The sequence below is a fragment of the Mesoplodon bidens genome, assembly GCF_964165515.1.
Source record: "Mesoplodon bidens genome assembly, contig: HAP1_SCAFFOLD_206, whole genome shotgun sequence".
NCBI lineage: Eukaryota > Metazoa > Chordata > Mammalia > Artiodactyla > Ziphiidae > Mesoplodon > Mesoplodon bidens.
In genome coordinates, this window is record NW_027672582.1 from 510,414 (window position 1) to 533,779 (window position 23,366).

Genomic DNA, 23,366 nt, shown 5'->3' on the forward strand with positions numbered 1-23,366 from the left:
TTTACATATTTATTCTTCTTTTCCTGTCAATTTTTGCTGTATGAATTTTTAAAAACATTATTGTTTGTATGAAATCTTAGATTTATTACATTGTTTTAGAGAATTGATCTTTTAATCATTATGGTATTTGAAACAAATTCTACAGGTAAGCCATTTGAATAAGATAATTTAACAAGGTTGCTGAATCCAAGGTCAGTATTTTTAAAAATCAATTGTATTTGTACAGACCAACAACAAATAGGATATTCAGAAAACGATGCTCTTGATGGTAATATCTAAAAAGCGAAACACATAAAAATAAATCTAATGAGAGATATGGAGATTTCTATATGCAAAATTATGAAACACTACTGAGAAAAATTAAAGAATACCTAAATAAAGGGATATAGCATGTTCATGGACTGAGGGAATCAACTTAATAGAGAAATCAATACTCCACATATTAATCTCAGTTTCAACATAGTCAAGTCCCATTAATTTGGGTTTTTTTATTTTTGTTTTTGTGTTTGGCTGTTATATTTGTTGCATATTTGTTTGTTTGGCTTTTGTTTCTTTGTGGAGATTAACAATGGTTTTAAAATCACTGGGAAGTGTGTTCTCCTACAATTTAATACTGCTACTCTCTTCCTCATTGATGCTTAAAATTTCATATTTACATATATATTCTATAACTTTACCTTTCTTTGCCCCTCTTAAATCTCACTCCTCACACTTCCCTGGGAGAGGCAGCACCTTAAGGCTTGTAAGCCATTTACATTTCAGTACAAGTTTGGTATAAGTTTCCTAGAAGAAGTTTTGGTAGGAGGAGGAGAGAACAGAGATAAGAGGCACCTAAAAGGGCAAAGAAAAAAGAAAAGGAGTTCAATAAAGACAACCACAGATTGGAGAAAGACCAGCCTTTTGCTATTTCTCAGTCCTTCTTAGAACAGCTCTGTTTATTGACATTCAGAAAAACAGATGACTGCAGTATTTCTGCTTATTGATTTACTTTATATTCCACTATAAGCCACTACCAATCAAGCAGTCATCATCTGCTTAATCCAAAGTTTTATTTTAAAATTGTTTTTTATGTTGCTTTTTAAGTTGATATGACATCTGGGTTCTAAAACATGACATTCTGTTCTCTTTTGGATACAGGAAAAAATATTTTGATGTTTGAGACTGTATGATTAATTTTCCAAATGGTGGAAAGAGTATTGGATTGAGAACAGAGATTTTAATACTTCTTAATATTTAATATGCAATCATCTATCTTTGGTAAATTGCTTAGCTAAGCAGGCTCATAGTTTTCTCATTTGTAAAATGAAGGGACTAAAATATCTCATGAACAACGTGTCCTCAACCCCTTTAAGGGTACATGACTCTTAGTCACATGTTCATTGGATTACTCCGGAAATTCTTTGTAAGAATAAGACAGTATAATTTTAGATGACACCTTTCTTTTAATAACATCAATTAATTTTTTCTCAAAAATTTCCAGTTAAGCAGTAGAGATAAATATCTTTTAGATATGGGGATATCAATAAAGTCTGAAGTTTTACTAAGCTTACAGAGTTGAAAGTAAAAGGATAAGTATTGTTAATATCAATATTATCATTTAGAAAATGGTTTTTACATCTTATAGGCTTACTTCAGAAACAAATAATGTTTTAAGTCATCTCCAAATGCTCAAAGGGCAAATAATCTATTCTATATATGACAACCATCATAACACAATACTTTGATTCCTTAAATATGATTTCTAATTCAAACTTACCCCTCATTTATTATTAAAAAAGTTTATTCCTTTGATCTAAATTAATTTACTAAAATAGGTATAAATTCTCTGTGCTAGATAATATTTTCAAATGTAACTTCCTTGTCTTACAATAACCTCATTTGAGACAGGAATATAATAGATGCATTATTAAAATGCCTGCTCTTTCTACAATCTACTGGTTTTCAAAATGACTTAGTCAATCAGTAAATACTTATATCAAAAGTTACTGAGACCAGGGACTTCCCTGCTGGTCCAGTGGGTAACACTCTGTGCTCCCCATGCAGGGGGCCCGGGTTCAATACCTGGTCAGGGAACTAGATCCTGCATGCATGCTGCAACTAAGAGTCCACATGCTGCAACTAAGATTCCGCATGCCACAACTAAGTAGTCTGCATGCCACAACTAAGACCCAGTGCAGCCAAATAAATAAATATTAACAAAAAAGTTACTGAGACCAGTGGTTTTTAAATTGTAGTTCTTGGAGTTTGGGGATTTTGTCAAGGACACTTATGAGTTTATGAAAGAGCGGAGGATACAAATAATCAAAGCTACACTTATTTTGTATTTCATAAAGTTATTGGGATTACATGTAAAATTTTGTTTGAAAGATGGGATATGTTGTATTAAACATTTGGATGTCACTGACTATACAGACGCTTTTCAAATGTAGAGGTTAATAATAATAGTAATAATGCACATTGAGCATTCATTAAATACCAGGCACTGTTTGAGTGCTTAAGAGGAACTAAGTTATTTCATCCTAACATCAATCCAATGATCATTATCTCAATTTTACAGACGTAGAAATCAAGGCACAGAAAAATTAAATATCTGTCCCAGTTAGTAAATGAAAGAACAATAATCAAACTCAGGCTGTTTAACTCCAGTACGTTCACTCTTACCCACAACACTAATTCACTTTCTTAGGACCTCCTTAGAACAGAAAAATGGACAATCTTAAAAGTCAGAAAACAGAGACAAAATAGACTAAATGAAGTTTCTGATCAGAAAAGCAGCAATACAAAAGTGGTATTAAAAATATTCATCTGGTAATTAAAGTAAAATAAATAATAGGAGAACCTAACTTTGGGTATTTGGGATCATTCATTTATTAATGAATATTAATTGAGCTAGTTATCATCCTTCATGATTAGGTTACATTAATGAACAAAGCATAAAGAAAATTCTGCCCCCTTGGACTTTCTAATGGATCCAGAAACTAGTTACCTTGGCCTAAAGACCTGGCCTAGGAGGATAGCAAGGAGCCTACAGAGTGTTGGTTGAAAAAACATTCAAATTTTTTTGTATCTAAAGGCTATGGGGGCTTCCCTGGTGGCGCAGTGGTTGAGAATCTGCCTGCTAATGCAGGGGACACGGGTTCGAGCCCTGGTCTGGGAGGATCCCACATGCCGCGGAGCAACTAGGCCCGTGAGCCACGACTACTGAGCCTGCGCGTCTGGAGCCTGTGCTCCGCAACAAGAGGCCACGATAGTGAGAGGCCCGCGCACCGCGATGAAGAGTGGCCCCCACTTGCCACAACTAGAGAAAGCCCTCACACAGAAATGAAGACGCAACACAGCAAAAATAAATAAATTAATTAATAAAAACTCCTACCCCCAACATCTTCTTTAAAAATAAAAAAAAATAAAAATAAAAAATAAAGGCTATGGGAGAGATAGAAGAATGAGAAAATCAGAAAGCGGGACTAGGCTTGGAGAGAAAAATTATTTTGAATAGCTATCTTTCAAGGAATAGCAAGACATCCATTTATGAATATTTAGAAGGCAATTAGCAATACAAAGTTGGGGCTTTAGTGAGAGTACATTACATGGATACCATAGCCATTTCCCACTGAGGTAATAGCCAATCCAATGACAGGTTTTAGCTGGAAACATAAAATTGAATCAATAGTCTGATAGAGGAGAACCAGCACACAAAATACAGAAGTATGGTGAATTCCCAAAATAATGGAATGGGAAAAATCAAAAAGAAGCACTCAAAGTAACAAACTGATTTGCTAAATATGTAAAAAGAGTAACAGGTAGTACATAGTCAACACAATTACAGCAAAAAGATAAGAGTCATCTGTGAGGAGCAAAAAATCAAAAGCAATTGAGATTTTAAAGTAAATGAGACAAGAAAAACCTTTGAATTTGGAAATTATAAAGCCACTACTGATGTGGAAAATAAAATCTTGGTGCAATGTGGAATGAAAGCAGGGTGAAAAGAGAACATAAAGAGTTCGTATATGTCATTTGTTTTGCACATATAGTACAAGGAAGGGGAGGAGTAGACCATTAGGAAGAAGGGCATGCTTCATTTTGGTGGTAACTGCATCAAGAACACTACAGGATTTTGAAACCACAAATCAGCTGATGATTAGAGAAAACTTTACTTAGCTTTGGAAAAGCTGTGCTTCAAATAGCTTACGGATAGCCCAACTAATTCCTTAGTCTTTCCACTACTATATGCTACTTCCAATAGAGTAATACAAACCTGTCACTTGTTTTTAATAATGCTTGCTCATTTCCCCAGCAGTTTTCTCTTAATCTTCTATCTTTGACTTCCTTGCCTTAGCTTACAGTAACATTATTTATTTATTTATTTATTTATTTTTTGCTGTACACGGGCCTCTCACTGTTGTGGCCTCTCCCGTTGCGGGGCACAGGCTCCGGACGCGCAGGCTCAGCGGCCGTGGCTTACAGGCCCAGCCACTCCGCGGCATGTAGGATCCTCCCGGACCGGGGCACGAACCCGCGTCCTCTGCATTAGCAGGCGGACTCTCAACCACTGCGCCTCCAGGGAAGCCCCGAAAATAAAGTTTTATATAGTCTAATTGTGTCCTTCGATACTGAAAACTATTATTAGTGACAACGTTGAATTTTACCTGAGCCCTCGAATCCTGGAAAACAGCAAAAGTTAAGATATCTCTCTGCCCTTTGTGTTGTGGAAAACAGCTTATTCCTAAGAACCACCACAGATGCCTCCTCTTGTTTACCTATGGCAATGCCAGACAAAGATATTCCAAATTGCCATTTTTTTGTCTCATAAATTATCATCTGAAGTTTTATTCCTACTAATCAATTGGAACAAACTGCTTATTAATCAAACTGTAAAGTTTCACTCCTTCCTCCAGGCTCCAGAACTCTGACACACTGTCAGACTGAGTCAACATATAATCTCTCCTAAGAACAGGCTGAGCTCAGGGTAAAATATTCTCTGATCTACCATCCACTCAAGCTACTCTTTTATCCCATTTTCCCTCACCCTACCCTTAATACCCCTGTTACTTCCTCGCAAGAGAAGAAAAACCCCTTTTGATTAACCACTGAGAGGCTTGCAGATCGTAGGGTCACAGCATTCTCCCTAATGCAATACTTCTCCTCCCCCAATTGCAATACACCCCTCCTCACACTTACCCTTTAGAGTAAAGTTTCTCCTTACTATGCTGGTATTGTTTGGTTTTATTTTAGTTGACATTGGCAACTGATAGAAGAAGTAAATATTGCTGCATCTGGATATATGTGATAATGGGGGATTGAAAACTCTAAAATTTTAAATTAATTTTTATTGGAGTATAGTTCTTTTACAATGTTGTGTTAGTTTCTTGCTGTACAGCAAAGTGAATCAGTCATACATATACATATATCTGCTCTTTTTTAGATTTCCTTCCCATTTAGGTCACCACAGAGCACTGAGTAGAGTTCCCTGTGATATACAGTAGGTTCTCATTAGTTACCTATTTTATACATAGTAGTTATATATGTCAGTCCCAATCTCCCAATTCATCCCACCCACCCCTTCCCCCCTTGGTAACCATAAGGTTGTTCTCTACATCTGTGACTCTATTTCTGCTTTGCAAATAAGTTCATCTCTACCATTTTTCTAGATTCCACACATAAATGGTACTATATACAATATTTGTTTTTCTCTGTCTGACTTACTTCACTCTGTATGACAATCTCTAGCTCCAACCACATCTCTGCAAATGGCACTATTTCATTCCTTTTTATGGCTGAGTAATATTCCATTGTATATATGTACCACGGCTTCTTTATCCATTCTTCTGCTGATGGACATTTAGGTTCCTTCCACGTGCTGGCTATTATAAATAGTGCTGCAGTGAACACTGGGGTGCATCCATCCTTTCGAATTATGGTTTTCTCTGGATATATGCCTAAGAGTGGGATTGCTAGGTCATATGGTAGCTCTATCTTTAGTTTTTTAAGGAACCTCCATACTGTTCTCCATAGTGGCTATACCAATTTACAGTTCCACCAGCAGTGTAGGAGGGTTCCCTTTTCTCCACACCCTCTCCAGCATTTATTGTCTGTAGATTTTTTGATGATGGCCATTCTGACTGGTATGAGGTGATACCTCACTGTCATTTTGATTTGCATTTCTCTAATGCTTAGTGATGTTGAGCATCTTTTCATGTGTTTGTTGGCCACCTGTATGTCTTCTTTGGAGAAATGTCTATTTAGGTCTTCCACCCATTTTTTGATTGGGTTGTTTGACTTTTTGATATTGAGCTGAATGAGCTGTTTGTATATTTTGGAGATTAATCCCTTGTCAGTTGCTTTGTTTGCAAATATTTTCTCCCATTCCGAGGGTTGTCTTTTCATTTTGTTTATGGTTTCCTTTGCTGTGCAAAAGCTTTTAAGTTTCATTAGGTCCCATTTATTTATTTTTGTTTTTATTTTCATTACTCTAGGTGGTGGGTCGAAAAAGATCTTGCTGTGGAAAACTGTAAATATTAAATGATTTGGTTCATTCAGTGAATTGTGAGTGTTAATGAATACATTAAACAGTCCACAAAGAGAGAGTCCTTTAAGCATCTGCTGTGTGCTAGGGTTTCCTCTACTAGGCCACAATTAGAAAAATCTGTTTGCTCAAAAAGCACATAGGTCAGTACAGAAGACTAACATAAAACCATCATCAGATGCACTGATAGAAATGTACACAAAGTGCTATGTTTACATTTGATAAAGTCATTTACTATGAGTGCCAAGGGCCTATGGCAGGAAAATGATGTGACCAGAAAACTTTTATAGTAAAGGTGGTATCTGAGAAGAGCATCAAAGAATAAACACGACTTTGTCAGATGAACAAACTGTGAAGAATCTGTATTTGGCATTGGGAACAAAGTGATCACAAAAAGCCCAAGTAATACCATGGTTCCTCTGGAGAGCAAAAGTACTTGGAACTGACTCAACTGTAGCTCACATATGTAAGACAACTGAAGGGGAGCTGGAAAGATGAGCAGATACAAAGCAGCACAGCCTTTTACAACTATGAAGGTTGGGGGCTGCACAATTCCAGGGGGTACCATTCATAATAATGTCAATGTGAATGACACATGCTGGAGTTGTGTACAGCCCTGAGCAAGACCTCTGAGCAGGTACCAAATTAGTAGAGTATTTTTATGCCAAGTGTGTAAGTTAGGATGCTTTTGGTAGCCAAAAATGGAAACCAAATCTGTCTGTCCTCAACTTTAAGAGGATTTTGGAAAAAACATCAGGGCTCATGTAACAGAGGAGAACCCTATGGGGCCTTCCTAGGATAGACCCCTCCCCCATATCCTCTACTTTAGCTCCTCTCTGAAGTACATAGATCACAGTATTTGATGCACATTTCCTGCTTTACAGATGCTAAAATCCCCACCAAATGGAAGGTTAACTACTTACTGACCATGAGCACATAGCCCCCAGGCCTACTGGAGCCAAAGAATTGATGACCTTAACCCCTGGGACACTGTCCTGTAACCTCACCATCAACCAGAGAACTGTGCACAAACTGATCACATACCTTGGGACTCCCCTCCCTCACCTTGCCTTTAAAAACACTTTGCTGAAACCCATCAGGAAAATGAGGCTTTTTGAGTACTAGCTGTCCCGGACTCTTTGTATGGCGCCTTACAATAAAACACTGCACTTTCTTTCACCACAACCCAGTGTCAGTAGATTGGGTTTACTGCATGTGGATAAGTGGACCCAAGTTTGCTTCAGTGACACTCACAGTACTGCTATGGGGCTTTTGCACAGCAATGGAAACCATAAACAAGACGAAAAGACAACCCTCAGAATGGGAGAGAATATTTGCAAATGAAGCAACTGACAAAGGATTCATCTCCAAAATTTGCAAGTAGCTCACGCAGCTCAATATCAAAGAAACAAACAACCCAATCCAAAAATGGGCAGAAGACCTAAACAGACGTTTCTCCAAAGAAGACCTACAGATTGCCAACAAACACATGAAAGGATGTTCAGCATCACTAATCATTAGAGAAATGCAAATCAAAACCACAGTGAGGTATCACCTCACACCGGTCAGAATGGCCATCATCAAAAAATCTACAGACAATAAATGCTGGAGAGGGTGTGGAGAAAAGGGAACCTCCTACACTGTTGGTGGGACTGTAAATTGGTATAGCCACTATGGAGAACAGTATGGAGGTTCCTTAAAAAACTAAAAAAGAGAACTACCATACGACCCAGCAATCCCACTACTGGACATATACACTGAGAAAGCCATAATTCAAAAAGAATCACGGACCACAATGTTCATTGCAGGTGTATTTACAATAGCCAGGACATGGAAGCAACCTAAATGTCCATCAACAGATGAAATGGATAAAGAAGATGTGGCACATATATACAATGGAATATTACTCAGCCATAAAAAGAAACGAAATTGAGTTATTTGTAGTGAGGTGGATGGACCTAGAGTCTGTCATACAGAGTGAAGTACGTCAGAAAGAGAAAAACAAATACTGTATGCTAACACATATACATGGAATCTAAAAAAACCCAAAAGGTTCTGAGGAACGTAGGAGCAGGACAGGAATAAACACAAAGACATAGAGAATGGACTTGAGGACACAAGGAAGGGGGAAGGTTAGGCTGGGACGATGTGAGAGAGTAGCATGGACATATATACACTACCAAACATAAAAAACTAGAGAGCTAGTGGGAAGCAGCCGCATAGCACAGGGAGATCAGCTGGGTGCTTTGTGACCACCTAGAGGGGTGGAATAGGGAGGGTGGGAGGGAGAAGCAAGAGGGAGGGTATATGGGGATATATGTATACATATAGCTGATTCACTTTGTTATACAGCAGAAACTAACACACCATTGTAAAGCAATTATACTCCAATAAAGATGTTTAAAAAAAAGAAAAAGAAAAGAATGGAGGGTTTGTAAAGAAAAGGGAAAAGCCAGAAACTGCTGGATATAATTGAGGATTTCTGCATTAGAGATTCTGCAGCACTGAAGTACAAGAAAATTGAGTAGGGGGATGAAGATTTAAGAATGTTCAACTTTTTATGAATTTAATTCCTTTCTCCTTTTTTTTAATGAGTAATGGTTAAAATTTGAATTCCTTTATAAATTACTTTTGGGTGATTAACTGTGTTTTTTAAAATGCATCTCTGTACAAAGACTCTCTCTGAAATTTATTACGGTGGCCTAAATAAATTAATACATCTTGAAGGTCTTAGTGGTAAATCACCATGTTTAATTCCAAGAGAATTTAAAAGGTAAAGAAAATTAGTTTCAAAAATATTTTCAACAAGTTGAAATTTATGAAAAAAATTGAAAGATGAGCAGCTATGGGCATACCACCTTATTTTAGCTGATGAACTAATGAATATAGACTTCACACATTTTCAAAGTACTGAACTGCCTTTTCTTCTGTAGCAATCCTCAACCTATACCAGGTTAAAAAACCTAATAATCTTAAATCATGATTTCTTCCCTAAAATCCCCTTTCTACTCATTTATAAATCCTCCTTAACATTATTTTTTTCCTATTGTATTCTTAGCATTGATTATTTCATGTATTTGATGTACAAATGTACTGAACACTTACAATATGTACAAGATACATTTTTTTAAAGCTACATGTTAGTTGACTCCTTTGTGCTTGGCACTGGAAGATACACTGTTGGAAGATTCAGCCCCTGCACTCAATTTTCTCACAGGTTAAAGAAGATTCAGACAAGTAAATCCACAATTCAACACTCTGTTATAAAAGGTATGAGAAAGGGTTGCCCAGGGGGTTTTGATTGTAAAGAGCACGAGAAACTATCTTTTCCTGGGTATGGGAGGATTCCTAGAGGAGATGTTACCTGAGAAAAGGAAGATGAAAAGAAATTGCCAGGTGAATAAGGGATATTTTTTAGCTTTTATTTCTATTCAATTCTCACACAAAAAGAAAAACTCAAAAAATAAATGAAGGTATATGACTCTCAGAGCTCCTTAGGCTCTTTGGTATCTATATTTGTAGCTGGAGATACATGTGCCACAATTATGTTCTAAGTTAAGGGAGTCTGCGTGTGTCATGCATCAAGCATGTAGCGCAAGCTCATGTTAATAAAAATAGCCAGTCAGGCATAATCAAGGTAGAAAAGCAACAACTCACTACATATTCACTGATAACTTTCCTCTAGTCCCCTCTCCTGTGTTCCTTTCACCCACCCAAATGTTTTGGTGTGTAAGCTTTCCTCTCAAGACAATGGAGTCCACAGCATGGCCATCACAAGTTTGAGTGTTGAACAAGAGGTGAGATCCCTAGTGAATAATTATACCCAGTTGGAGAAGACTAAACAGTGCTTCGAGCCAGGTGAGAGAAATAGCGTTTGGCTTATCTGCTCTGAAATAATATCTGAAAGACTCAATCCATAAAGTTTCCATATGGTTGAAAGCACGTTGAAGAGTGAACCCTGGGTCTTAACATTGTGTGTGTGTGTGTGTGTGTGTGTGTGTGTGTGTGTGTGTGTGTGTGTGTGTGTGTGTGTGTGTGTGTGTGTGTGTGTGTGTGTGTGTGTGTGTGTGTGTGTGTGTGTGTGTGTGTGTGTGTGTGTGTGTGTGTGTGTGTGTGTGTGTGTGTGTGTGTGTGTGTGTGTGTGTGTTCTGATTCATCAAATGTTAGGGAGAAACATTTTATGATAGAAAGAGCATTGGCCCCAGAGGCATGGGTTTAAAGTTCTATATCTGTCACTCTCTTGCCAGGAGGCTTTTTTAAAAGCTCATTTAATGACTCAGTTAATGCTTTTTTACATTTGAAAAAGAATGAGGCTTTTTCCAACTTTAAAGTTTGATGATTTTATGGTCACTTTTAGTTGCAGCTTTTTAAGACTCCCCATCTAAATAAACTCTTAGGCTCCATGACGTGTGCCCAACCTAGACATGCCGAAGGGGCTTTGAAATCCTGGCCTGCTTTCAGCCAACTTTATCATTTATATCAGCTGATTTGTTACTTGATAAAAATGTTCAGGATAATACAGTCACTTTTTTAAATGCTGTAGAAAAGAACACTTCAGAAACAGATTAGAACAGCCATGATAATGGACCAGAGTCCTGAGCCATTGAGCTGAGAATTCTATCTCCCCCTGCATGAGAGAGGCAGGTCGTTACCCTCTACAGCATCTGAAGTTGGGGATTTGCTTCCTACCCCCCTAACTCTGGCTAACAGCTTCCCATCAGCTTACCATCTGTGAATGAATCTGGACCTGCAGATTTATAGTCTCAGTTGGTACCGTGTCTTAGGATGTGGAGGACAGCTTGCTTATTATTCCCTAATGCTGCTTCTTCTCAATCTTAAGAGCTAACTCAAGATTTAGTGAATAATCTATACACACGTTACATGAGCTACTCAGATTCCCTCCCACATCGTGTCTTCCAGACTGAGGAGTTCTTCCAACTGCCTATTCTCAAACCCCTAACCTCACCCTCACCCTCAGCTGAGGACCTGCTTCCTCAGTTGCAATGGAAGGGGGAGGCTTCTGGAAGCCTTCCAGTGCCAAAGGATGCAGGGGAGACGGGTTTGTGCTCTGGTCCAGGAGGATCCCACATGCCGTGGATCGGCTGGGCCCTTGAGCCATGGCTGCTGAGCCTGCACGTCTGGAGCCTGTGCTCCGCGGCGGGAGAGGCCACAACAGTGAGAGGCCCACGTACAGCAGAAAACAAAAACAAAAAGAAAAACAAAAACAAGAATGTATTGGGGCAGTAAGACAGGCAGTGGACATGAACAGGCCCTTCATATAAAAACAGAAAGACACCAGTCTGAAAAGACCACAGAATGAAGGACTCCCAACTACGTGACATTCTGGAAAGGGCAAAAATACACAGACAGTAACAAGACCAGCAGCTGTTGGGGGCTTGGGGGCACTCGGCGGGTGAACAGGTGGCCCCCAGGGATGTTTCGGGCAGTGAAATGGTCCTGGGTGGCACTGCAGTGGTGGCTGCAGGTCATCACGCCTGTCCAAACCTGAACAGTAGGACACAGAGAGTGAGCCTTAATATAAACTACAGACTCCAGGGGAGAATTAGGTGTCAGTGCCGATCCATCACTGAGATGACGCGCCACACAGGCGAGACATGTTACCAAGGGAGGGAACCCAGAGGGACGGGTGTAGGAAAGTGCTGTCTGCTCGACTCTCCTGGAACCCTAAAACTGCTCTAAACACTGTCTACCAATTAAAAAGAAGAAACAGCTTCTAAGCACGTGAAAATACTCTCAACCTCATTCACGGGTCAGAAAACCCCAAGGGAACGTCCATACTGCTTACCGGGGCCTAGGATGAGCGGGAACACGCCACGGCCTCGCCCCTTCCTGTCGGGCATCGCGCTGGAGCCCAGAGTCCCCCTGACGTGACCCACCGCACCCCACCCCACGTTTCATGCCGTCCACAGTCTCCACACATGACATCTTTTGATCAGATGACTCACTGTCCCAATTACAAGGTTTCAGTTTCTCCACAGGAAGAAACCAAAACCAGCACAGAGGGGAGGCTCTTCAGTCAACCTCAGGGTCTGCCTGCCTTCACGTCCCGCTCTTCCTGACGGGAGGCCCACATCCTAAGGAGGGAGGTCCTTACCAGCACCTCAGGAGCCTCATCCAGTCCACCTCACGCTGCTCTGAGAGCCTCGCCAACCTCTGCAGCTACCCAAGTCCTGGTCACTTCAGGGCCGTCCCCCTTCCCCGAGTCACTGAGCCACGTGCTCTGACAATGCATTTAAAACCAGGCTCTCGGACTTCCCTGGTGGCACACTGGTTAAGAATCCGCCTGCCAATGGTGGGCACACGGGTTGGAACCCTGGTCCGGGAACATCCCACGTGCTGCAGAGCAACTAAGCTCGTGCGCCACAACTACTGAGCCTGCGCTCTAGAGCCTGCGCGCCACAACTACTGAGCCCGGGACCCGCAACTACTGAAGCCCGCATGCCTAGAAGCCATGCTCCGCAATAAGAGAAGCCACCGCAATGAGAAGCCCGCTCACCGCCACGAAGAGTAGCGCCCGCTCGCCGCAACTAGAGAACAAAGCCCGCGCGCAGCAACAGAGACCCAACACAGCCAAAACTGAATAAGTTAAATAGTAAACAAATAAAAAATTTAAATGAATAAATAAATAAATAAATAAATAAATAAAAGCAGGCTCTGCTTTGTCAGCACTCTGGAGTTCCCTACGTATCGACGGGCAGGATTCCCGTCCTCTCCTGTAATTACGTCTGTGAAGTGCCTTTCCCGAGGAGAACAGAAGCTCCTGGAAGCAGGGAATTGCTTCTTAAGATCACATGCACAACCTGAAGACATTTGATGTTTATGTCAAAGATAAAAGACAGAACACTAGATGGTGTGAAGGGTCCTCGAGGCCAAGAGCCAGGCAAGCAGGACACTTCCTCTGGGGACCCTTCCATCAGCAAAGCAGAAAATGTCCGTGGCCAGAACTGGCACTCAATTCGCTTTGAACTGAGAAGCACCCATGTAATTACATAGGCTCCCCAAAGAGTAATTACTCCCACATTTAAGAAAGGAGATGGCTTTTCAGGCAGGGAAGGCAAGTACAGTCTTCCCAGCTGGCTGGACTGTGTGTGCTGATGGTCACGATGGAGCTGGGCCCCAGAGCTCTGCTCTCCCCTCAAACCCCCAACCTCACCCTCACCCTCAGCTGAGGAGCTGCTTCCCTGAGAACAGAGAAGCCATCGGAGGGCTTCCCCACCTGCAACCCAGCTCTGCCATCCCCTCCCCACTCCAGGACCCTGGCCCGCAGCTCTCCCCTCCCCCACACGCATCTACTGGATCATTCCCACTGTTATTTCTCCCATCACAACACAACACAACACAACACAACATCCTCCCCGGACCTCAGCTCCTACCCCAGCTACTGTCCAGTTTCTATTTTCCCCGTCACAGCAAAATGTCTTGAAAAAGTTGGGACCAGAACAAACCCAGTTCTCCCACTCCTCTCTCCTAAGCCTCTCCAATCAGGATTTCACCTCACAGATCCATCCAAACGCATCATCGGCGAGGTACGACCTCCCCCCAGTGCTGGGCTCGATGGTTAATGGCTCCGCGGAACGGCAACCTCGTTTGTCCAGTCACCCAGGGAACCTCTAAAGTGCTTCCCACATGCAGACAAAACGCTGTGATTAATATTTTAGGAGAAATACTCAGCGTGGAGAATACACTTGAGCTGCTGGAGGAAAGAGGTAGCGGCACAGAAAAAAAGTTTCTGTAACTACAGGAATGAACAGATAAGCTGTTTTAATGGTAACAAGTATGGGATGAAGGAGAACGAATAAAAACCATTTAGAAGACGACATTAACAAGCCTCACACTACAACGTGGTAACAGAGGATGGAGAAGGACTTTAGAAGGAACTCATTTTTCTGGGTAGGTGACAGGCTGGATGATGCAACGATGAGCCGCCAGGGACAACAGCTCAAGGCAAGGGGCAGGGGAGCTGTAAATAATCATTTCTGGATCTACTGGATCTAGTCATCCGAGGTGCCCTTTGGACAAACTCCATAGAGATGCTGGCAAGTGGCTGGACAGAGGCATCTGTCTGGTCCAGGTGGGAGAACTGACAGAGTTGGAGGTGAAAAGCGCCAGAGGGTGAGATCAGACGGGGTGGAGAGTCATGGACCAAGGGTGAAACGACAACACACACAGAGGGCGGAGGAAAGAATCAGTCAGGAAGACAGCAAGGAGAGATCTGTCACAGAAACCCACAGAGCAGACTCTGCAGATGGCAAGGCGACAGTGGTCTGAGGTGACGACTGGCAAATCTCCACTGCTTTGTATGCTGGATGCCAGGTCACCTCAACCGGATCAGGTTCCGTGGAGGGGCAGAACCAAGACCGCAGGCTGCACGATACAATTCAGCTGGGAAACAAGGAATCTTTGCCAGAGACCTCACTGCATGGTGTGTAACGCGAACCTCTGAGATTGTAAGAGACAAAGAGCGAAATTTACTGGAAGGGTGACAAGGCTGTTCTTCCAGATGATCCTCATTGCATCCCTCGACTGAGCACTGAAAACAATGTACCTATGTGACAACGGTGTTCTACTGAACCGACAAGTTATATGCACTGAGTGCTCCCTGGACAGCACGCTCTCGGCTTACAGGAAGCACAAGGAAGGCACCAATGTCAACACGTTAGGGGCTGTCGCTCAGGAAGGCTCACGGCCTACAGCGGGATCCTCAGGGAAACCTTTTAACGCCCGAGAACAAAAGTGCTTCGGCAGGACCATGTAAGTCGAGCAAGGGATGGTGTTTTGCCACCAATGTCAAGAACACGAGGCTTGTACTGTGGCTCTAAGAGGATCGTGGGATCTACACGTAGGACTTGCCAGAAACACTTGGTGCTGACCTGCTCCTCTACGCTTTGTCTAACCACATCTTTTACCTACTCCTACTTTCCCATTTTAACTTTTGAACTATTCGCCTCCCAAGGTGTTATCACAAAGGAACAGCAGCAGATAAATACGAAAACAGCAAAACTCACCAGAGGCTGATTCATTTTCCGCTGCTCTTGGAACAACGTGCAGGACTGTGACAGTGGAGGCGGACCTGGAGAAGGAAAACGCAGGCAGTGAAGCTACGACTGAAGCGGCTCGGGGTGCACAAGCACCCGCCCCGCGCTCCACAGGAGACACCTGTGGGAGACCCGTCCTTTCACCTTCAGAAGGGCCTGTGAGAATAAGGAGGGAGCAACCACCCTCAGGTCTGTAACTCCCACGTGACTGTGGTACCTGAGGGGATACATTTTTTTCAGTAGCGAGTGTACACTGAATCCTATTAAAATAAACCTCCGTCATTAAATATGAAATTAAAAAACGCTTATAGTTTCTCTCTTCCAAGTCTGTTAACAACTTAAATCAGAACATCCACAGGATACCCAGAATAAAGGGACACACTCAGGTGCCTTTCAGTCTTGCAATGATCTGTACAAACTTTACAAACTTAAGTGCGACGCTCAAAAACATCTTTTATTAAAACTGACTTTAAGTGGACAGAACACCTGCCCTAGGAGTTTGGAGTCCTGTGAGCGACCCCACGTGCACACCCGGTGAGGATCTAGGACAAGTCATCTCCCTCCTCAGGCCCCATCGCTTCCTTCCTCACCCGAGGCAGCAGGACAGAAGCCCTGCAGACTCATCCTGCACCGATTACACTGTGCAACTCCACAGGGCACAACCCAGGGGGGCAGCGGACGCTTACATTAGACAACCAAGGTGCTGACGCGCCTTGAGACACACGCGCGAGATGCCGAGACGGCGACAGGAGGCGAGGAGGAGGAGGATCGGGGTTGGACGGAGGGGAGGACGCGGCACGTCCCGGCCGAGCCTGGGGACCCTGCTCCCCCAGGACACCCGGAGCTCACAAGTCCCAGGGGAGCCCCATCAGGAGCAGCAGGCCCTGTCCTCCAGCCCGGCCCCTCCACCTCCGGGAAGCGGTCAAACCCTCCCGGTGGCTCTACTGCGGGCCCTGGGGCTGGCAAAGCCAAGCCCCGGGGAGGGCCAAGCCCCGTTCTCCAAGCCCCGCTCTCCAAGGGCCGCTGGCTCCACAACCGCCTGCAGGCCTGCAGACGCAACACCTACCCCGTGGGGACTCGCTCACCAGCCCCGGGCTCCCGAGGCTCCAGTCCGGGGGCTGCTCCTCGGGCGCGCTCCTCTCTCGGGGTCTCTATTTTTAAAATATTTATAAGTAACCCATTTTGTGGAAAACACCTATCTTTCATCATAAGAATTATTACACTTTATACTTTCATTCCAGCCTAACTTTTATACTCTATTTTCTACCATTTGGCAACTTATACCCTACGCTCTAGTCAAACAAAAATCTCCTTTACAATCACTGAAATATACTGTGTTGGTTCTCAAGTCCAGGATGTTCCTTCTGCCTAGTATGCCCCTGACCTTCTCTCCACGTGGAACATACCTACTGACATTCAAAACCTAATTCCAAGACCCCCTCATTGTTGGCATTCTCTTTAATATCCCCTAGAAGGGTTACTGACTCCGAGTTCTGTTTTACAAATTTATATTTTTATGATTTATTTAATAGCCTATCTCTATTCGATTGTAATGAGTTGTTCATGCATCTCTCACACTCTCTTTTGAGTTCCTCTGGCCTTTATTTTTTCTTTTATCTCTTACCCATAAGCATAGTGCTTGCCCCATAGTACGTGCTCAACGTGTTGGCTGAGTGAAAAAAGACACCTTTTAGCTCTAATCATTTGTGAAATTTCATTTAAAATGACAGCAGATCACCCTTTGTTTCCTAACTTAATTTCTAGTACTATAGAATGTACACTCAGAACACGGTCAGTGGCCTACAGGAACAGTGTTCTCACTGGACTTCATGCATATAGTCAACCCCCTTATAACTTTCTCTGGCATACAACTGCCAGACATGTTATTAAGAAAAAAAAAACAAAAAAAGATGTACCAACCCCTCACCTATTAGAAAACTTCCAGAAGCTCTCCATTCCTTATGGTATCTTTTCTACTTGATTTTTCAAATACCTCTGTCTTACTTAATCTATTCAGGACTGCCTTTTCTACCTTTGGCTTTCATTTTCAATTTCATTCATATCATTATCTGCACTTACCCATAGAACCTAAGTTTCAGTTTCTTATGCAAGTTTCCTCACTAGAGGTCAAAGGGGCAAGGACTATTGTGATAAAATATTAAATAAATAGACGATAGAACTTTGTTCTATTCGTCTGGGAAAATTACTACCTGAAACAAAATAATTCTGGAAACTGAAGGGATCAGACCAGTCAGCTTTGTTTACTTCAGACTCAAGTCAATGTCTTGTCTTTACCTGAGCTCTGGTTACATTTAGAAAAAAGTACTGTAAATACAGTGAATGAGCAAGGCCACTATCTGAGACATGTCTGGGTCCTTAGTATAGTAACTGGGGGAATGGTAAGCGTTGGTCAATGTTTGCTGATTGATGACTCAATAGATCTGGTTAAGCCTCACCATCAGAATTCCAGATTTTTTAACAAGCTTCTCAGTCTTTTCAACCCAAAGAAAAAACTAAAGAAAACCAGATGACAAGCATTTCAAATTGTAAAATATCCTGGTTGTCAAATTTAAATAGGGATATCCTGTGCAATGGAGAGGCTGGCTGGTGCCAATTTCACATTTTGTTCTCTAGTGTCCGGACGAAGCCTGCTCTGCCAGTGAGCTGACAGGTCGAGAGCACTCCAGCTTCCACAGACACCCGAGAACTTTCTATTTTTCATGGTGTTCCTGCCTTACCTAAGGGAAGGACTGTATTCACAGTGAAAAGAGTTATGATTAATCACCAATAGAGAGATTCTTCCACTTTCTGGGTGCCCACGTTAAAAGTCTGGTATAGTCAACACTCCCTCTAACACAGATCGTGTATTGAAATGAGAAAACTATCACCTAATATGGCCAGAGAGATGAAGGGACTTGGCCCAGCTGAGCCCAGGAGACACCTCTAATTCAAAACCTCAACCATTAACATAGTGATTGTGATCGAGGAGACTTGCAGCACATAAGAGATTCAAAAAGCATATTAATCCACCTCCGGCAACACTGCCAGTTTAAAAGAACGATTAACCTTCTCTCCCACTTGATTCAACCTGGCTGTGTATTATACCACTCTAAATGCTAGCAGACTCTATGCTTATGGCTTCCATTAGGTAGCACTTAGTATACACGAAAACTTTCTTCAAGAAGTAATTACTTTTGAAACCATAAACATTTCAGTTGGGAAAAGAGAAAAAGAAAGGAGGTGCAAGTAAAAGGAACTAGGAAAAAATAAGAAAATACCCTCAAATATAAACATGTTGATTCAAAAAATAATTTAAAGGGGATTTAAATGATACTAGGTGAGCATTTATTCTGTTTCTGCTTTAAATAAAGCATTCTGTTCTATTTGTTAGGTGTTGTACTTGTTTAGTATCTAATGTCTGTTAAAAACCTCTCGAAAGAGATGTATTCATGCTGGTATGCTAAGCACCTATCTGGATGAACAGCACAAGCAATGGGAAGTCATGGGGCATAATGGACCTTGCAAAGGCTCTGGAATCCATCTCTTACTTATGGTCTTTGAGACTCAGGCTCCTCCTCTATGTAGTGTTCATAAAACTTAGTGGAGATCAACACTAGGGACACAGAAGGTCAAAACAGGTATTTACTACGACTTTTCAAATATCTTCCTTTAGGAAAACAAATATATTTTATTTGCAATGAGGCTTTCTTGTGAATTTTATTCTTCTAAAGAAAAATATTTTTAGTGAACAATTGATTCGTTTGCCTCCCTGTGCTACTTTATTGACAATACTCAGGTAGGGGTGGTTTTCTCTCAAGCAGTTAACTCCATGTGATTTGTATTTCAGACCTTCCTAAAAGCATGTTTTCCTGCTCTTTCTTTCCACCCCATCCCAGCTCTACTTAAAATATTGTGATCCTCTATTAAAATGCACAGAAATAAGGAGAAGCAAAATGTTTGTCACTGCCAGCTCTGGTATGCATATATCAGAGAATAAATTATAACTGATGAAGACAGAAATGGGACCCATATCTGTCTGACTTCAGAAACCAGAAGTGTAGCTACTACAAGCTGATGAATTGGAACTCAGATCAAGGCCTAGAGTGGAGAGGAGTCTTCTGATCAGAAGGGGAAAGTAAACAAAGGGCAGCGTTTAATTATTTAATAATAAGTAAGACAATGACTATGGTGTTTTTACAGAACAGGATATAATATTGAAATAAAACCCCCCAAAGTGACACAGAAACATAATGCAATCCTCTTAAGCTACAACCCTTCCTAAACCAAACCATACCATTCTCTTCACACAGCCTGGAAAGTCAAAAGAAAGGGGATACTGATCTGCATCACACTGGCATTAGAAGCAGATCTACTTTTAATGAAGTTTTACTTCATGGACTGAAGTTTCCCCCCCCAAAAGGGTAAGCTTTCTTCTCAAGAAACATTACTGTGTAATAATCAAGGAGCCAGGGATGGTGATATTAATTGTTCTAAGTACAGGGATTTGTTTTGCAGAAAAAAGTACCAATCAGAAGGAGAACTGACCAATAATTACTTAACAAAACTGCTTCAGAAGTAGATTTCTAAATCTACTTTTAGATTAATTGATAGTTAGAAAAATCTTACTAAGTTTATTCATTTTGAGGAAATCTGTGCAAGCCTCTGAAACCAAGAGGCATTGTATCAAAAGAGATAAGGTCACTAGACACTTATGTAAGAGCTACTTCTTCCTCAAATGGCCACCATATAGTCATTTCTATTACATTACCAAGAAGTAACAATGCACCTTTAGGAAACTAGTATGAAAGAAAAACATAATAAAATTTTTTGCAGGTGACTCTTTGATCTCATAGGTGTGTGTTAATTTTCCAAAGTTGGGACTGGATCCCGCCTTTACAAAATGCTCCTTGAAATATCGCATTGAAAATCTTCTCTTTTACTCCTTATTGTAAACACTGTATATGTTTTTAAGAAGACCAATAAAACATATGGACTATGGGGCTTCCCTGGTGGCGCAGTGGTTGAGAGTCCGCCTGCCGATGCAGGGGACACGGGTTCGTGCCCCGGTCCAGGAAGATTCCACGTGCCACGGAGCGGCTGGGCCCGTGAGCCAGGGCCGCTGAGCCTGCACGTGCGGAGCCTGTGCTCTGCAACGGGAAGTGCTACAGCAGTGACAGGCACGCGTACCGCAAAAAAAAAAAAAAATATATATATATATATATGGACTATGAAATTATTTTTCCAGTAGTGAAATTATGGAGAATACGACTTGCATTTCTACTGTATTCCTGCAAAAAGAGGAAGTCCTTTTCCACAAAGACTGTCATCAATGTTAACTCTGGGAGAGAAGTATTTGTAGTTGTCTCATGCTTTGTGGTGACAGACTCTCACTTTTCCCCCATCTCTATTGTGGGTAACAGGGCACACTTTGGGCTGAGAATTCATGCTGTGGTCGGAAAAGAAAGAAACGAAAAATACCCTCATTAACACTGCTCTTTAACAAGTTCATCAAATGGGCCTCAGGCATTCTAAACAGCAGCAATTAAAAAATAACTTTAGATTTCATACATTTCTTCCAGTAGGATGAAAAGTTGAGGTATGTTAACTTTAATTTTATGGTTTGGGTGAATACAGAGTTCGATTACTCCCTGTCAAAGCAGAAATCAGCCTTTTACAGGGAATAAGTGCTAATTAAGCAAAACAGAGTAAGCATGTTACATGAAGTATATTTGTTTCTTTCCTGTGCACTTTGGCTGCACAAGCTCTAACCACAGTTTCTGGAGCGACCATCAGTGCTCCCTAAGAATGCCAATGCAGTGTTCCGTCCAGTTAGTGGGGTGCAGAGACCAGTCAGAATGCTGATGCTTTCCACAAAGGAGATGGGGCTAGGGAGGCAAATGCAATCAGGGAATATTATCTCTGTCTTGTGTGCCTGCTACAAAACAGTGTCCTCTCAAGACTACTCTATCCCTTCTTTGCTTTATACGTGTATGTGTAAGTTTGTGTATGTAAGCTTTACAAGTCTCTCATAAGAGAAAACTAAAAATGCCCAGGAAAAAGACAAAACTGCTTCAACAGAGAAAGGTCTCTCTGTTCCAGTTGAAGAGGCTATAGAGTTAATAACAGGAAATATCCATCCCCTGAAACTGTATGAAACATGGATGCTTCCAAAATTTACTCAAGGTCTCACTGACCAGGCTGTAATTTTAATTATTATTTCTTATGATTATGGTAGATTAAAAGTCTCAGTAGTACGCTAAAACTCTTTAACACTTGTTGACCTTTTTTCTTGATAGCTTTCCTCCTGCCAGGCTCCAGCCAACAGTAGCAGTAACAGATATCCAGATCTTAAGAGGATAGAAGTATAACGGTGCACTGAATATGGAAAGGAAGAACCAGTAATGGTTCCTATACATTCATAACGCGAATCAGCATCAAACTAAGGGAAAAAGCTTCCCCAAGAAGAAGTTGACAGCAAATAGTTTCGCCTCTTAATGCATTGAGGAAACAACTTTGAAGTTATCCGTAGCCACCGCTTCTGAAGCGACCAGTAGCTTTGCAACTATTAGTTTACTTGTATTAGATTAATTTATATTAGAGTTTATTGAATGTAATTGCTCACAAATTTTAAACCATTTTGTATAGTGTTCTGTATCTGTTTAAATGAAATGCTTTCCTAAGCTCAAGATCAGTGTTTTTATGTTGTGTAAATTATGAAATTACTGTGGAATATCTGGTAAACTTGATAGGAAACCCCAGATGTCAGCACTTTGCTGGGCAAGATTTAAAGTGGCCCACACCATTAACCCTCATCAGGAGCAGTAGCAGTGGGCTAAGTCATAAGGGCACGCCCATCCATTACATTCACCCAGGATACTGTGAGTGAGAATCAAAGGGCAGTCAGACAGAGACCTCTATGCTCAGATTCCACTGCCAAGAAATGGCCTAAGTCAGCTCTTGTTGTTGAAGAAAATAACCCTTTAGGAATCAGACTGAATCCTATTTTAAGTTTTAGAGGAGGAAGGATACTATTTAAACATTGATGAAATGTGCCTCTCTTTTTTTATCAGCATAGAAATTTATTTGAATTCAAAATAATATGGTTATATTTAGCATAGTGTAATAATTATCTAAAGCACATATCATCGCTGGCTCTGAAACAGTTCTAAAGATGTCATTCTTTTGAAGTAAAAAATATGCAGTAAAAATGTACAAGGAAGCAAAAATATGAAAAAAACAGTTTGCTGAGTATGGGAAGTTGTTACAAGATGGGCACACCAAGATAATTGTAACAGAGTCCAAATTACATAACATGCAGCAAGGAGTTCTCTTGCTTTAACAACTCCTAGAAAATAAACCAGTAATCTCAATGCAAGAATATCACCACTGGGATAACAGGACACATTTTCTGAGGCACACAGGTAGTAATTCACTATACTTCCCCTTTCTCTAATACCTTTTCTCACACCAATTTCTTTTCTTTCCTCGAGGATAGATTTTATCCTGTTGAAAACAATTTTAGTTTTATTTGTAAAGTGGAGTAAATAATATCCTGAGTGAAGTAGGCAGCATTTTAGCTGAAGATGCTCAGGAATCAAACTTTTGAAAAAGGCCAATCAGCTAGCTAGTTAGCAGTTACCATCAGTGGCTTGCAGGAAAAAAAAAAATTACAGATGATATGTTTGTTAAATAGATAAAAAGAATAAGCAGTTTAAAATGGGTGAAAAATCCCAGGATCTATTGTGACCTAGACCGGAGGTGCCTAACCTTTTTGGAACCAGGGACCG

The 23,366-nt window shown here is 41.3% G+C and overlaps 1 long non-coding RNA gene across 3 annotated transcripts in view; it reads right to left on the bottom strand.

The window, feature by feature from the left end:
* The window catches only part of LOC308609961, a 186,036-nt gene that overhangs the window by 130,563 nt on the left and 32,107 nt on the right, over positions 1-23,366 (bottom strand). For all 3 annotated transcript variants that reach the window (XR_014014373.1, XR_014014374.1, XR_014014375.1), the window contains exon 2: positions 15,550-15,614. This is a non-coding gene — a long non-coding RNA (uncharacterized lncRNA). The remainder of the gene's footprint in view (positions 1-15,549; positions 15,615-23,366) is intronic.